The sequence below is a fragment of the Ictidomys tridecemlineatus genome, chromosome 12 (assembly GCF_052094955.1).
Source record: "Ictidomys tridecemlineatus isolate mIctTri1 chromosome 12, mIctTri1.hap1, whole genome shotgun sequence".
NCBI classification, from domain to species: Eukaryota; Metazoa; Chordata; class Mammalia; order Rodentia; family Sciuridae; genus Ictidomys; species Ictidomys tridecemlineatus.
In genome coordinates, this window is record NC_135488.1 from 74,279,349 (window position 1) to 74,295,980 (window position 16,632).

Sequence of the window (16,632 nt, forward strand, 5' to 3'; positions counted from 1 at the left end):
AATCATCACCCAGTATCCATTCAGATGACACAAGTCAAAGACTAATTGCTGGGAGAAACCTAAGAAATTATACCAGTTCCCTGTTACAAACAAGGACAATGAGGTCAGAGAGGCCACCTCCTTACCCAAAGCCGTCAGGAATAAATACAGGCTAGACCCAGGTTTCATGCCAATGTCACATAGAACCTGGATTTCGACTTAGGCAGTCAGGCTCAGGAAGTCCACTCTCTTGACTTCACTGTTCATTCTTTCCTCTCTTTCAGGATGCCACTCGACTGACTTGTCAATGCTGTGGTCTCTCAGAAGAAAAAGTAAGTCAGAATAACTGTCCATACAGCTGAACAACAAAAGTAAAGGACTTTTATACATCAGGGTAAAATCTGGTGGAAACACCATTTCCATCATCCACTGCTCAGATAATTAATATGTTTAGGGTATTTAAAGCATAATCACACACATTCAATACTTCAACCACCCTATGAGAAAATGCATTCTCTCACACAAAGTCACAGAGCAGGAAAGTAGTTAATTCCCAAGTTCAAGCCTCTTTTTTAATTTATTTTTTTTTCAAGAACTATTATTTTTAATTGATTTTTTAAAAATAAATGACAGCAGAATGCATTACAAATTCTTATTACACATATACAGCATAATTTTTCATATCTCTGGTTGTATATAAAGTATGGTGACAACAATTCGTGTTTTCATACATGTACTTTGGATAATGATGTCCATCACATTCCACCATCCTTGCTGACCCCCTGCCCCATCTTTTCCCCTCCCACCCCTCTGCCCTATCTAGAGTTCGTCTATTCTTCCCATGTTCTCCCTCCCTACCCTACTATGAATCAGCCTCCTTATATCAGAGAAACATTCAGCATTTGGTTTTGGGGGACTGGCTAACTTCACTTATCATTATCTTCTCTAACTCCATCCATTTACCTGCAAAAGCCATGATTTTATTTTCTTTTATTGCTGAGTAATATTTCATTGTGTATATATGCCACATTTTTTTATCCACTCATCTACTGAAGGGCATCTAGGTTGGTTCCACAGTTTAGCTATAGTGAATTGTGCTTCAAGTCTCTTTTTTTAAACAGTCTTAAACCACTCAACAATTACTGAATATTAAGTGCATGGTGCTGGGGAAGATCCTAACAACAGATCTCAAATCAGACAAACAACTATACAAAATGAAGCTGGTCTCAGTGAAGGGACATGCATAGGAAACAGTGGAAGCCCAGAAGAGAGGGAATGAGAACTTTTGGGGAACATACAACATAAGCTAGATCAGGCAGTAGGGGAACTGCAGTGGAGGGACTAAGAATGGATGACAGCATTAACAGCTACTTTACATTGAGCATGTGCCGTTCTCTGTACTTGACCCACTTCAAGTATCCTATAAGGTAGATTCCATAATATTCCTTATTTGTACTTGGAGAAAAATATAATCTAGAGGGGTGAAATAATTTGCCCAATGTCACATAGAATCTGGATTTCAATTTAGGCAGTCAGTCTCAGGAAGTCTACTTTCTTAACTGCACTGCACTTTCTCTGCCATGATAGGTGGCTTGGTGCTTGGCTCTGTCCTGGCAGTGACAGGATGCATGCCACTAAAGAATGTTTATCACAGGAGAGGCATACTCAGATCAGATCAACAATTAGAAGGGACCCTCTGGAAAACAATCAGGGGATAAGCTGGAGGGGTGAGAATGGAGATAAAAATCACTTTGGGGTCTATTATAATGCAAGCAAGAAACAATAAGGAGAAAATATAAGTAATACTGGCCATAAGAAAAAAAAGATAGGGTCAATATATTTAGGATTCTTGAAGGAAAAAAAAATCCCCCCAACCCCTGTGCTAGGAATTGAACCCAGGGCCTCATACACTAGGCAAGCACACCAACACTGAGCTATGTCCACAACCTAAGGAAGAATCTTCACCCACAGCCAATTTAAAAAAAAAAATTATAGAAGCTGAATGGTAGCATCATCTGTTCAGAGACCTAATACAGAATGCAGAGTGGATTTGGGGCAGTGGGCATGTTATGGTTCAGATAGTAAATGTGTCCCAAAAGCCCATATACCGATGTCTTGGTCTCCAGGCCATGGCACTGTTGGGAGGTGGTAGAATCTTAAACAGACAGAGCCTAGTAGAAGGAGTTAGGTCATTAGGGGTGCACCTCTGAAAGAGACATTAAGACCTTGCCTCTTCCCCTGTCTCTCTTTCTCTCTCTCTCTCTGCTCCCAGCCATCATGAGGTGAACAGCTTCCTCCACCAAAATGTCCCTGCTGTGATATTCTGGCTCGCCATAGTCCCAAACCCATTGCCAGTCAGCCATGGACTGCAATGTCTGAAACCATGAGCCCAAATAAACCTTTCTTCCTTTAAGTTGATATATCTCAGGTATTTTTCCAAAATGACAGAAAGCTGACTAAGACAGTGTGAAAATTAGCTCAGTTTTGGAGTTTATACTTCTATAGTATGATTTGGGAGTCAGGAGAATATCTAGTCAGCTGAGTACACAGGTTTGGTGCTCAAAAAGAATATAAATTTGGAAGTTTGGGGAAGAACGGGTAGAGTGTGGTAGGGAGGCCTCATGGATGTGAAGGAGAGTAACCAGGCAACAGGTTTGAGGGAGAAGTAGACCATGGAGGCAAAGAGAGCTCTGAAAATAGCAGCTTAAAGGCTGGTAGGAGAAAGCCCCAAAATTGCTTGAGATTGCAGAGGAAGCTCAGAAGATCAAAGTGCCACTGGAGTCCCAGGGAAGAGGAGCTCTGAAGAACTGGTGAACTGGTCAACAGTATCAATGGCTACAAAAAGGAAAAAATAAGACAAAGGCAACAAGATGGTAATTCTCAACTTCACACTAACACATTTCTTTAAACCATTTGAGAGCAAGATACCATCCAGTAAAAATGCAAACGGCTCCTTTGATTTTCCAACTTATTTATATGTAGAATCTCTACTGCACACATAATTATTTACTGCTCCTTGAAGTGTAAGAGAAATTAAGGAGGAATATGGGAAAACACAACAATTTATTTGACTATGCTATATACAATTAGAAGACAATCCCTATGACCATGTTGAATATGATAGAAATAAGCAAAATTGTGCGGAGGAGAAAGGAAAACAGATGAATTCATGAAGAGAGATTCTAAAATATACACATTTTATAACAGGTTTTAAAGAAGTGTATTTTCAGATGAAAGCTTAACAACTGCTCAGCAGCCTCACAGGCAGGGCTACAATTACAAATTCATCCATCAGCACAACTTGATCTTGCATCCTCTAGCCTCCATTGCCTAAAGCATTGTAGTTGGTGTCCCAAAGTTTACAGCAGGATCCTAGAGAAGGAGACAGGTAACATCGAAATGCAGGCAAGAGCAAGAATCACAACATGTGTGCATAAGAACAAGGGCTTCTCTATCAGACAGACCAGGGATGGAGATTCTGGTTTCCCTTTACTAGACTGAGGAAAACTGGGAAATACTCTAAGCTTTAGTTTTGTAATTAATTATATAACATATTCCTGATAATAACATAAGGAAGTAATAGCTAATGTTTATTGCACATTTTTATACACAGTAATCTCGTCATATCTTAATTGGTATTTTCCTATCCCTAATCACCTTTTTATAGAGAAAGAAACTGAGGTACAGAGTGTTCAGTCACTTGTTCACAAACAGACAGTAAGTGGCTGATTATTATTGAAATCTCAGACTGAAAGACATACTTCTATTGGCCATATTCTCCTGCCTCCCAACAAACATGGTGGTTGCAGTCAATGCAGATGTCTGTTTCACAGAGGCATAGACACTGTGGAATGATAGGAATACCCTTTCCCTGTCCAAATCCCAACAAGGCTGTTATTCAACAAGTCCTTCCTAAACCCAGGCATATGAAAATTCCTATGGGTCTATTTATTTGTCTATCCACCTAGCCATCTATCTACACATACATATATTCATGTATGTACATGTATTCACACACACATAAGCCATATGAGTACATTGTTTTTACATATGCCATAAACAGAGCATTTTTTAATATGCTTAGTGACTATGGTGATGCTTTCACTTGCTAAAGGGAAAGCTGTGTTGGTGGGAACACAGTTTAAACTCTCAACCTGCTCTCCTGCTCAGAAGCGGACAGCCTGTCAATCAGCAGGGAGGTACCTTACCCAGGAGTGGAAAGGCAGCCACCTAACTGCTCCCTACCAATTTAGTTAGGGATTCATTCTAACTATTATTTGAAGTGCCTAGAAATTAATGTAATATTTCCTGTACTCATTTGCATTGCCTGCGGGCTAGAAGCGCCCCCTGTGAGGGCCACAGACTTAGGTAGGGAGCTGTATCCAGGGCAACTCAGTACCAAGTTAAAGCAGGAACAGCTCTTGTAGAGTGGTGCTGACATTGGGATTAGGATCTGTTCTATGAGACCATGCCTGGCTGATAAATTGAAGTGGTAATTTGGGATTTAACCAGATAGAGTAGTAAATGTATTAGAATGAGAAAAATCCAAGGGGAGAAAAGACTGGAGGAACCACACAAGTTGGTGAGTGAGGTTTTGTTTTGTTTTGATTTTTAAATTCAAGTCTCTCCTTTTGGCTTTACATTTGAATCCTGAATTTGAGCATCTCTTCTGCTACTGCAAATATATTAGTAAAGTGGATTGCCTTTGTTAGTCTAAATTGCTGTGTGTTTGCAAATACATTTCAAGAGAATGCCACTCAAGAGAAAGCTTCTCCGGGACCCAAATTACAGTGTCTATAAGTAACTCTTGACCTTGATGCATCTGTGCCCTGTGTGTAATGAAAGTAGGTGCAGACGCAGTTGAAATCTTCCCAAACTATTCATCTCTTATTGATTTGCTTGTTCTATTGTGAGCAGAGAGACACCTACACACTAGTTTAAAATTAGGAGCTCCCAAGACTGTGATGAATGAAACAGACATGATTTACCCCTTGGGATTTAAAAGTACAGAATTTTCTCAGTGAGGAATTGTTGGGAATCTTATGGTCCTGGCATATCCTAAACACATTCATTAATTTATTCCTTTAGTCTACAGATTCTCGTACATTTCCAGCATTACTTTTTTAAAGTCCACTTACTTGGTGATTCTTCAAGTGCTAGATAATTTTCAAGTGAACAAAAAGTTTTGAGCCTTCAAAATTAATTACAAAGGTGGGGGCGGGGAGCAGAGAAAAAGGCTTGGAATTCCTTTCACTAAATTAGAATCTAGAAACTCACAAATGATGTTGCTGTATACACACCAGGGAAAAACAAGTCCATTCAAGTTAACTATTTATGAAAGACGCCTGGGCTACTTTAAACACATAAATTGTTCTCTATTTCCACCAAAAATACTTCTCTCGTTTCTAACACTTTTATTTTAAAAATTTTGTAAAATAAATATCGTCACCACCATATTCACAGGAAATCTGTCACCTCACAATTAGAGCCAAGGTTTATTTTTAAACTGCTTCCTCCACCTGAATGTTAGTAACATTTGGAAAAAGCCAAATAATTCATCAGTTCCTAAGAATGACCCAGATGGCAGGGAGGAAGTTGCAGAGGGAAGGTGAAGTCTGTGGCAAGGTGTTTTGATTTTTATAATAGCAATGGTGACAGACTGGTTGTCCATATTTCATACCTTCTTCACCTCTTGGTAATTCCTCTGCTTGGAATGATGACAGTGTATTAAACAAAGTCTTCTTTGGTTTTCCATGTGGATAGCTACACATACACACACCAGAAAGCATTTGCTTGACCTCTGACAAGGCTCTTTACCTGCTTTTGTACTTAAAATTTGCACTATTTATCTTTAAAAGGGATCCAATGGTGTATATACTTTAGGGTCCCCCAAACCCACCTTATCCTTTCTCTACTTAATCAACTCCTATTCATCTCCTAAGACACCAGTTAAAATTCGGCTTCCCTCACCTCTCTGACTTTTGCCCAAACAGCCTTATAACAATTTAAGGGAACAAAATTTGGATCACAAAAAATATCGGAACACCCTTCCATTAGCATAATTCTTTCTGAATAATATATAACTAAATAGTGAGAACCATATTAATTCATACTTTGTGAAAATATTACATAAATATGGGCAAACTTAGTGTTTGCTTTTAAAGTCCAATATCACATCTCCATTTCATTACAGATAAATGTTGTGTATGTCTTTTGCTTACATGCAAATATGGTATTGATTTTCTGTTGTCCTCATTTGTCTCTAAAATTTGAGAGACACAATTGATTCTCTTTTTTGAGTTTCTCACAGTATAATTTCAAAACCTGTGATTATACCTAAAAGAGTAAACCTTCTGAAGCATGAAGACAAATCTGGAAACTTCTGCCCTCTCAACAAAAGAGGGTACTTAGCACAATGAATAACATGTCTGTAACATATCAGTTGGTTTTTTTTTTTTTTTCATTAAATGGTACTGTATATCCTCTTGATATCTTGTTCTCCCATTTAAAAAAAAACATTTTTTTTTTCAAAAACAGCATTTTACAATTCCAGGGGAGATATTTCCTATAAAAATAAAGGGTTCTATGGTTTCAGAAAATGATTTAGAAAAGTTAAACACCCACTTTCACTTTTTTAGAAAGCTAAAGCTTGACAACTTGTTACATAAAGACATCTTTGCATCAGAATAAAGAATTGATGGGAAAAGAACAAATTTAAAAAACCCACTCTCCTTCATCTGTTGATATGCAGAGCTTCTTAACTTTAATGTGCATACAAATTGTACAGGGACCCAGCAGATTCTGACTGGTTTAAGCTGGAGTGGAGAAGCTGCTGTCTCCCCTGCTGCCTGGGGATGCTGAGTTCCTGAGGTTATTTCATGTAATCAAAGCTTGGAATACATCTTTATTTTCTTTCCTCTATGCAATCCTCCTATCAACTTACTTTTCGTCTTTGTTTTTTTAAATACACAGAATAGAAATCTCGTGACACTCTCATCTTATTAATGGCTAAGGAGATCTAGAAATTTCTTTGTAAATGACTAACTTTTTAGTGATTTGGAAATTATTAGTGTATAAATGGAAAGAAACAGTTAAGAAAATCTGACTCCTGAGCAGGGAATAAGGAAACTTGAATATTTATGAATAACATTAAAACTAATAAAAACATAATCTTGAAAAGTCACTGTACCATACTTTTCCAAGCTTTGTTCTCTTCCTGTTTTAAATCAGGATATGGACAAGGTCTCCCTGAGGCCCCTTCTGGTTTCTAGATTCCATAATGTTGGTCATGGTTTGCATGGGGCAACATGTAATTTGTTTATCTTAGCTATTTTAATATAGTGCACATTGCCAATGAACATATCTATACACTCAAGCAATATAATGATACTAAGATATTGGTGTCAATTAGGAAGGTGGCTGAGAAGAATAAAGACTTGGTTCATTTATTACCAGTTATAGACTGTTTGTACCTTACTAGTAGGAGAGGATGATACCCAGAAAGAGGATTAATAGATGTCAATAAAGCATGTATATTACCATCAGTTATGGGGCTTTGATGGGTCACTTAAACTCTCTGCAAACCAGCTTTCCAAGACCCATGGTAGGAAGGCACTACCTGGCCCACTCACTCACAGGACCCTTCAGAAGCCAGAACAGGACACAGGGTGCATGTGCTGATTTAGAAAGTTTTGAAAAGTGCCTTGCAAATGTAGGTTATATTTTTATCATTTCCCACATCTTTCCTAAATAATTTATCAACTAGCAAACAAAAATACACTTTGCATTTTGTTATGCAGGCATTTTCTTTTCATCTATTTATTGACTGAAATAAACACAAAGAGGCAAGAAAAACATAAAGAGAAGAGTAAATGAAAGAAAAACACTCACCGACAACTCACAGAAATCTATGGAAAAAGAGTTTTCTCTGAAGAGTACATTAGAATATTCTTAATGATCTAATAAAGGAAGGAAAAAGAGTCAAAAGTTTCATAAATCATCTTACACTTATTTTGTTATTAGGAGAAAAGGGAATTGTAGGGCATTACACGAATTAGGAATAGAAAAATTACAAAGTGCACATCTGTGAAAGAAATAAATGTAGACTTCACTGAGAGTATAGTTAATTACTGTGCCCACACCATTTTATATTGTGATGGAGTAGCCATAGAACTACTATGGAAACAAAGAATTTCCTTGACAAAGTTACATTTTTAATAGACCCATAATATGTAGGATTAGTCTATTTATCCTCCCACTGGTTTAGTACAATGATAATCATACTAAATATGATCTGGTTCCACTTCTCCTTGCTTGCTCTTCTAAGGCTCACAATTTATGTAACACATTAAAATATGAAGAATCTGTTAACACAATCAAAGAAACCAGAGATACTGTTTCAAGCATGAGTTTGACTTCTTTTATGCTTCAATACAAGCAGAAACTCAGACCACTACAGAAAATTCTAACTAAGTTCAGTCTCCTTGCAGTCTGGCTAATCTAGCTGGACTTGCCCTACCTTAAAAGTAAGGCCCTTTCCCTTAAATATAAATTTTAGTTGCAGAACTAAGTTAGGAAAGAGGTACGATGAAAATCCTAATTTAAAAGGAAATAAGGAAACAGATGTGAATGCCCTGGTTTTGTGAATCCTCATTAATTGAAGTTTCAGTACAACCTGAAAACAACATTATTTTAAGACTGTATTCTTAGAGCTCTAGTTGAAATGTTCTTTATATCTGTAGATTCTGTAATCTGCATTTGGGGTAAAAATTGGGAGTTCATAACCCACTTCAATCTAATGTATGAAATATGATATGTCAAGAGCTTTGTAATGTTGTGAACAACCAATAAAAAAAAATAGAATTTAAAAAAAAAGAAAATAATTTTAAATATCCAATATGATTTTTTTTCTACTCCTGCAACTGCCCTCATCACAAACATCATCATCTTGCACCCAAGCCAATGTCACACCCTCCTCACCTGTCCCTCAGACTCAGTTTCTCCTGTTTCTACCCTCCCCCACTGCAAAGGCATCTTTCTGAAGTAGTTTCATCAGAGCAGCTGTTGATCTTGACTCTAGCTTGAGACAGCAAACCAAGATCTCATGTTCACTTCTCCTTCCTTTCAAAGGTCCCGCTGAAATGACAGAAGAGTGTTTTTGTTTGCCAAAGAATAAAACCCTTAAGAGTTCTGTAAAATAAGCAACTAACCCATAAAGTTCAAGGAAATTGACTCATAGAAAATGCAAGTAAATTAAAGGAGAAAAGACTAGAGGAAAAACTAGCCTAAGACATCAGAGCAAAGATCAGCCCAAGTGAGTCATCAAGTTCAAGGAGAAGGCACAGTCTTCATGGCTGCTCAGCAGAGAGGAACTGAAGGATGACATCCTGAACCATGGAGGCCCTCCTTCCAGCTCTCCCTTTCCATGTGCAAAGTGAGCAATAGTGAACCATAGTTTTCCCCCTGAAAAATGCCCGAGGATTGCTTTCTAAAGAAAGTAAGGGATATGGCTAGCAAGGAAGCCTAGTGAGGGAGGGCACAGGGGACAAGAGAAATAGCACAGAGCTTGATGCAATATTACACCTTAATGGCACAAAATGAGAACAAAGTTTTCCAAAGGACTAAATAAAGCCTCCTTATTTGCCAACTGGGGAATCCTCAGAGTTTGCTCCATACCCCATAGCCCTATCAGAAGAACCTAACCAACACTGCACTCTGCTCATTACACAGAGCAAACACATCCAAGGTGTCCATTTGGAAGGAAACTAAAGACTTTAAAGAAAAGGACCAAGAATAGATGCAGTTGGATGAGTTAATAGAGAAAAGATATTGTTCAGGGGCTAGGGCTGGGACTCGGTGATATAGCACTTGGCTGGCACATGTGAGGCACTGGGTTCGATCCTTAGCACAACATAAAAATAAAGATATTGTGTCCATCTACAACTATATATATATATAAAATTGTTCAGAAAGTAAAATTTTAAAGGTTATAACTACTATCATGAAAGAGTGAAAGAATTTGATATTCAGGAACATTAACAGTTTTTTTTTTACATAGAAAAGAAAAAAAATCTGAAAAAAAAGGATAGCAAAATTTACATATATCCATATGTGTTTGTGTGTTTTTCTTCATCCATTGGACCAGAATGCATGGGATCCCCCTCTTTGCAGTGCATAGATTTCAAGTGGGTTCTTTGTCTCACGAATTCGAAGAATGAAATCAGACACCAGATGAGAGCAAAGCAACAGGATTTATCAGACCCATAGAAGGAAAAAAGGGAAGGGTCCTAAGAGAGGGATGCCAACAGGTATCTATTGTCTAGGGGTTTTTACGGATTTGATCTGCCCCTATAGATGACTTGTGGGTATAAGATTTATAAAGGGGGCAAATCAACTGTTTTGCCTTTTTCAACAAATCTGGAGAAAAGTGATTCATAAGCCTTTAACAGCACAGGGTGAAGGTCTGTTGATGCAAGAAGTACCTTGTGGGGTGGGTCATGTCTAGACGCTATTAAGGAACTGTTCCTGTGACTAGGAACAGCTGGGTTCAGAAGTGTGATTTCCCAGTTCTCTCCCCCGTCCCTTTTTTTTTTCTGACTGCCTTTTCCTGACTACCTATAGGTGGTCTATCTTTCTGTCTCAGAAGTTGTGTGAAACATCACTAACTTTACTTTGCCAAAGTCCAAACAGAGCACTTATTTCTGCATTGAATAATGCTGATGTAACATAATATTTTCTTATTGGGTTAAGATGCATAAAATGACCCTTCAGTTTTAAATGGGGAGAAAGGAGGAGGAAATGGCTTAATTATGGCTTTAGAAGGGAAAGCCTATTCTAAAATCTGACAAATATCAGAAAGTAGACAAGTTGGAGGGTGTGGAAGGCAGCAAGTCTGCAAAACAAACATACTCTTCACAGCAGGCCATCATCTGAGCAGCCTACGATTGACAACTTAGAAAATTAAAAAGTAATGTTGCCACCTGACAATTTAATCAAATGAAAGAACAAAAGAGAGAGGAAGAGGGAGAGAGGAAGGCACAAAGGGAAAAGAGAAGGAAAGAGCTAAATGTGATGTGCAGTGGGGAGAAATGGAGAGAAACTTTCACTTTTCATTTGTGTCCCTTCTTTAGTTTAAATTTTAAAAATCAAGTACAGTTATTATTTTTATTTTTTTAATGCAAATTAACCAAGAGTGCCAATTAATTGAGTGCCAGCTAGTTAAAATTTCAGTGTGTATAATTCTCCCTGGCACAATAACATGAAGACACAAGATGTTTTCTCTTACAATTCTTAACATTTTTCTGAAGGAGTTGACTGCAAAACTGAAGTCCAAAAGATACTATAAAATATGAATTCTACCACAATATTTTAAACCTTTATTCTTAAATTTTAAAGAAGTGCATTGTATATGCCTGTCATTATGAAATCTGAAAGTAATTACTTAGATATTAGGAAAAACTAAGGGCATAGACATGACAAAATCATGCATGTTCAATATAAACATTGTTTTAGAAAGTATACACCACTTGTGTTGCACCACTTTGCTTTAAATTCATGACTTCTACTCAGCTTAGAACATCTCTATAACTACTCTAATCACCAGAAGACAGAACAGATCTTTTTGCCTGTTATGCAGACTGACACTTGCACATATAGAATTTTGGGTTTTTTTTTTTGTTTTTTGGTGCTACTGTATTGGTGTGTATGAATATGTGTATATGTGGTATGTTTACATTCACATGTCTGTAAAGAAAGACGTACTCTTCTTGGCCACCTTGGAGGGAATGGTGGTTTATGCCTTAATTGAGTATGTCTTATGACCTTTAAGGAACCAATCTTTAAGGCAAGTATTACCAACATACTTATTAACTGCTGTGATCAATGAAGTTATTACAAGAACTGACCAAGATGATTTCCTATATGCTTGGGAGTGCCTGACCCCTGATAAGAGGTACAACCGTCAGATCTTGGGAAAAGTTATGGATTAGCAAGCCTCATTTTCCAAGGCCCAGAAAATATAAAATAATTTTGTGTCGGGGTTGCAGGTTGTGATTAGGTGGTAGCTGGGATTGAACCCAGGATTGTTCTACCACTAAGCTATATCCCTTGCCTTTTTTATTCTTGAGACTCATCATGTTAAAGACAGCAATGAGTCCCACATTACATTTATGTTACAGATATTATGATAGATATTCTACTTTGAAATCCAAGATGTCTTGTATAGGACTAGAAATCAAATTGCCATTACACTGCTGATAAAATAGTTCAGGCTGAAAGACACCACTTAAAATGCATTGGAACTCAAAAGACTTATCTCTTACCTGTAATGCAAATATCTAGATTGTCATCTTCTAGATTCTTAGGGGCTCTGAGCCTCTTTTTATAAAAGATTAATTAAAAGAAAAATTTTAAACCAATTTTAAAAATTCTAATACTGATAACCGATATAATCAAAGGACAATATATGAAGACAATAAAAGGAAAGATACTTTTCTTTGTTGAGGAAAAAAAACTTTAAAATTAATCAGATTATGTCTACCATGTGTGGATCATAGTGCTCCACATTTTGGCAGATACAAAGTCCTATATGGCTCCATCACTACAGAAAGGGAACCTTAAAAATAAATTGATGCGATGGCAAATATACAGGAAAAAAAATGATAACATGGCAATTATGTGTGCCAAATAAATAGTAAAGACTACAGGAGATGATGCGGGAAAGAGGTGTGTAAAAACTATTACTACTTATAAGATTCCAACTGTATACCAAGCTTATGTATATAATGCAAATTCTCATAACTAAATAGAATTAATATTATAATCTCCATTTTAGTGTTGGAGTATATTATGTTACGAAATTGGGGTTAACTAAATTGTCAAAGATCATGCAGCTAGCCTCTTGTGTATTCCAACTGAAGGTGTTAAACTCCAAAGTCAACTTTTTCACTTAAAACTTATTTTGTGCAGAGTAAGCAGGTGACCTTTTGAAGCAATGGAGACATAAAATTGGAACTTGAAGGACTGGTAGAAATGGAACACACAGAAAGGAGGTAAAGAGGATGGAAGGGTATTTTAAGGAGAGTCAAAGTATAAGCAAAGAAATGTATAATACATTTAGAAATATACAAAGCTGAAGGTTTGTGCAGGGGGAGGGTAAATTAAGGGCAAAAAGCCAGTTTGGAACCCAGTTTCCCAGATGTAGAGATTCAGTTTTGCCATTAAACTGGCAATAAAGAACCAGTATAAACTTAAGCAGAGGGGGAAGTTTCAAGATGAGGCAATGATATAAAATTCTTTGGAGAAGTAGGCAGAATGTATTGGGGTGGGCAAAAGATAAGAGAAGGAGAGGTATGAAGAGGTTTGGGGGCTACTGTTATGCCTAGTTAGTGTCTGAAAGACTGAGAACTTCAAAGAAGCAATATCATCACTTCAAATTTATCAAGTACACACTCCGTATCTATTAAAATCTGGTTCCATTTTCATTTATCTTTCTATTTCTACTGAAAGAAAAATATAAGTTCAAAATGGCGCCCCAGTTCTAACCAGTACACTTCAGATCCCTGGTGGTAATGGGTCAAGTCCCCGGAGGGCTCCACTTTTAGAATACGCTGTTTGCACAGGCGAACAGGGCTCATACATTTTGTTCATGCCCCTGAAACAATTGATGTTCTCCAGTATATGGTGTATGTTTTTTATAATTACACCAGAAGAAAGCATTCTTTATGGAAATAAATGTGCTTTTTAAAAACACATTTCTGAAAAGCAGCAGGCAAGGCATTAATAACAAAGTGAAATGATAAACCGAATGGAAGTCTGAGAAAAATTCTATATTTGTATTATACAGGCATTGTTTTCATTCCTGGCACCTTATTTTTCATGTACATAAAGAGAACGCAAGCTACAGCAGGGTGAGACAAAGATCAATGCTGAATGTATTACTTGGCACTGGTCAGATGCAGTTTAATAAGAAAAAAATTGATCCATTAAGCTAAACCTAATTTTTGGCCGAAAAATGGTTGAAATCTCTTCTTTATATTGCTAGCTTCATAAAGACCTATAATATTTGGAAGAAACAACTCAAGGCTGAGTTTAATAAGATTAAATGTATTGCAAATATACTTAACAAGAATCTATCAAGTTGTTAATGATTGCTATTAATATCAAACAATTTTTGTATAGAATTTTTTATTAAAGCAATTGTAAAATACTGCCATAAGAAATACAATATAAAAAGGTTTTCAGGTAATTTGTAACAGCTACAATTGCAACTATAGAACTCAAATCTTAACCTACAAGATACAGTCATTTATTTTATCAATCCGGTTTCTAACACAAGTACAATTCAATTTGTAAGTATTTAGGTGCTGGTCTGTGATCTGTGTAGTAAAGTCCAGAAGGGCCACAACTACATCAGGCTGGTGGTGCTGGTTCATGTCAGGAAATGAGGAAGTGGAGGATTTGGTGGGACAAGATTTAGAATTATTACTAAAACCCAATATTCATTTCAATGAAATTATTTTAATTCCCTGTCATTCTCAGAGCATTAAGAAGGCAGAAAGTTTCACTCAAATTTCCTAAAGTCATGGGTCTTTTAAGACAGAAAGGAATTCAGCCACTGTCTGGTTCAATCTGTCCATCTGTAAGTACAGAGACTATAGCTGCAGACTGATATTGTAAAATATCTGACAAGCATGTATGCACTTAGAGGAATGCTGGATTTTTTATTCACCAGATTAAAACAAAGCAACTAGAGAAAACGAAAGCTATTGGAAAAATGAAATAGAAACTTGAGATCATATGTGTATCAACCTGAAAAACATTATAATAAATCCTTTTTTGCCTAAACAATAAAGATGCTGGCTTGAATACTCTAATTGTTCATTTTATTTATATTGATGTTTACTGTCTATTATATTGCAATAAATCCAGACATACACACAAACTCATGAACACACCCACTTTGCTCAGAACATAAATTATCAATATTTAAATTGGATCCATGATAATTAGGATAAAGGTCATAATTTTTATGAAATATTATGCTAATAAAATATTTTCTCAATGACTGTATTTCCCCAAATCGAGAAAGTAAAACCATATTCTTGTACCTAGTTAAAAAAAAAATCCCTACAGCTGGGCACTGGGTGATGAGCTATGCCCTTTTTACCTCCAGGGTACCAATTTAAATCTCCTCTGCATCAGGAAGGAAAAAATATTGTTTCCATTTTAATGGCTGTCCAGTGTTCTATGCAAAATGGATAGGAGGTCTCAGTTCAGTTCTTAGTAGATAGATGCTTACATTATAGAATTGTCACCCAGGAGAAAGGACAAGAACTGAAAGATTATGGGAAGGGGGTGGCATACTCTCACCCTACATACAGTGCATCCCCTGTGTGGAAAAGACATTAGAGTACTTAAGAATGCTTTTGAGTTCACATGAGGCTAATTAAGTATGCCTTATAATTATTGTATTTATTACAATTTGTAAAATCTGAACATTTGCATGTGCCTACTTTTTTTTTTTTTTTTTTAACATGCAGGACACCACTTTGCAGGAGCAATACTGGGTAGCCGAATACGTGATCATAGGGTCACAGGCAGCTTCAAATACTTTTTTTTTAAAAAAAATTATAACTCCTGAATATCTTAACTGCAGAGAAGGATGTAAGAACTCTATTGATGATTAATTTGTATTTTAGGCATATAAATCACTTCTTGGTTGTCATGCTAATACTGATTTAGAAAAATATACACTTCAGCTTATATTGATCTGTTTTTCTAATTCTTCATCAGAAGGATCTAATATGGTTGCTTTTGCAATTTACTTTCCAAGTTATCCTTTTAGGAGATGAAGTAACCAAAAGATATTGAAAATCCAAAGTAAATTACATAGTGCCAGTTAGACTTCCCTGCAGGAATGGATACACCCCTGTAATCCGCTCAGCTCACAACTAATAGGCAGGGGATGGGACACTGTCTTAATCTTTGCTAAACTATCACTCTCTTTTTAACACATACATTTGTCTTCAGGACATCTATCAAATATTTAGTATATATTCTAACAAAATTAAATTTTCCATTAAATTACAATCTACATTATGAATCAGAGCTTTAAAATGTATATAAAATCCAATGTTATGTCACCACACTAATCGAAGTGCACACAAAAGGGATATTTTGGAAATTGTTAGGACTCATTTTTTAAAGCTCTAAACACATAATTTTTAAAAAGTTTTAAACATCCCTGGTTTCTAGAAAGAGGTTTGCTGATAGACTTTGAGTTTACACATAATTTTTCAATGGGGGAAGGGCATAAGAAGAACAAAAAGAATTCTAATACATTAAATAAAACTAGAACTTGAATACTGCCATTCATGAAGTACACAATTGTACCATGTTTTAAAAAGTGAAACTGAATCCTATCTATGCATACATGCATACAGACACATGTATACGTATATATACATGTTTGTTGAATGTACACAAATGTACACATAGCATGCATGAAAACAGGTAAGACATACATATATTTAATGTTTTAATACTGTATAAAGAAAGCTAGGGAAAGATATCAGATGATAAAGACTATAAAAAATTATCAAATTAAATGTGATTGTAATCTCTAGGGTAAAATAATGCCACAGTATGGAAAGC

At 36.3% G+C, this 16,632-nt stretch overlaps 2 long non-coding RNA genes across 8 annotated transcripts in view; one reads left to right on the forward strand and one right to left on the reverse strand.

Moving 5' to 3' along the window:
• LOC110597814 (uncharacterized) overlaps positions 1–16,632 on the reverse strand; it is a 537,518-nt gene that overhangs the window by 486,425 nt on the left and 34,461 nt on the right. The gene's annotated exons all lie outside the window — the stretch shown is intronic.
• Positions 1–16,632, forward strand: part of LOC144369597 (uncharacterized) — a 28,821-nt gene that overhangs the window by 8,375 nt on the left and 3,814 nt on the right. For 4 of the 5 annotated variants that reach the window (XR_013429384.1, XR_013429385.1, XR_013429381.1 and 1 more), the window contains one exon: positions 264–311. This is a non-coding gene — a long non-coding RNA (uncharacterized LOC144369597). Of the gene's footprint in view, positions 1–263; positions 312–2,251; positions 2,841–16,632 lie in introns of those variants that run through there. The other variant, XR_013429383.1, reaches the window with a different exon arrangement.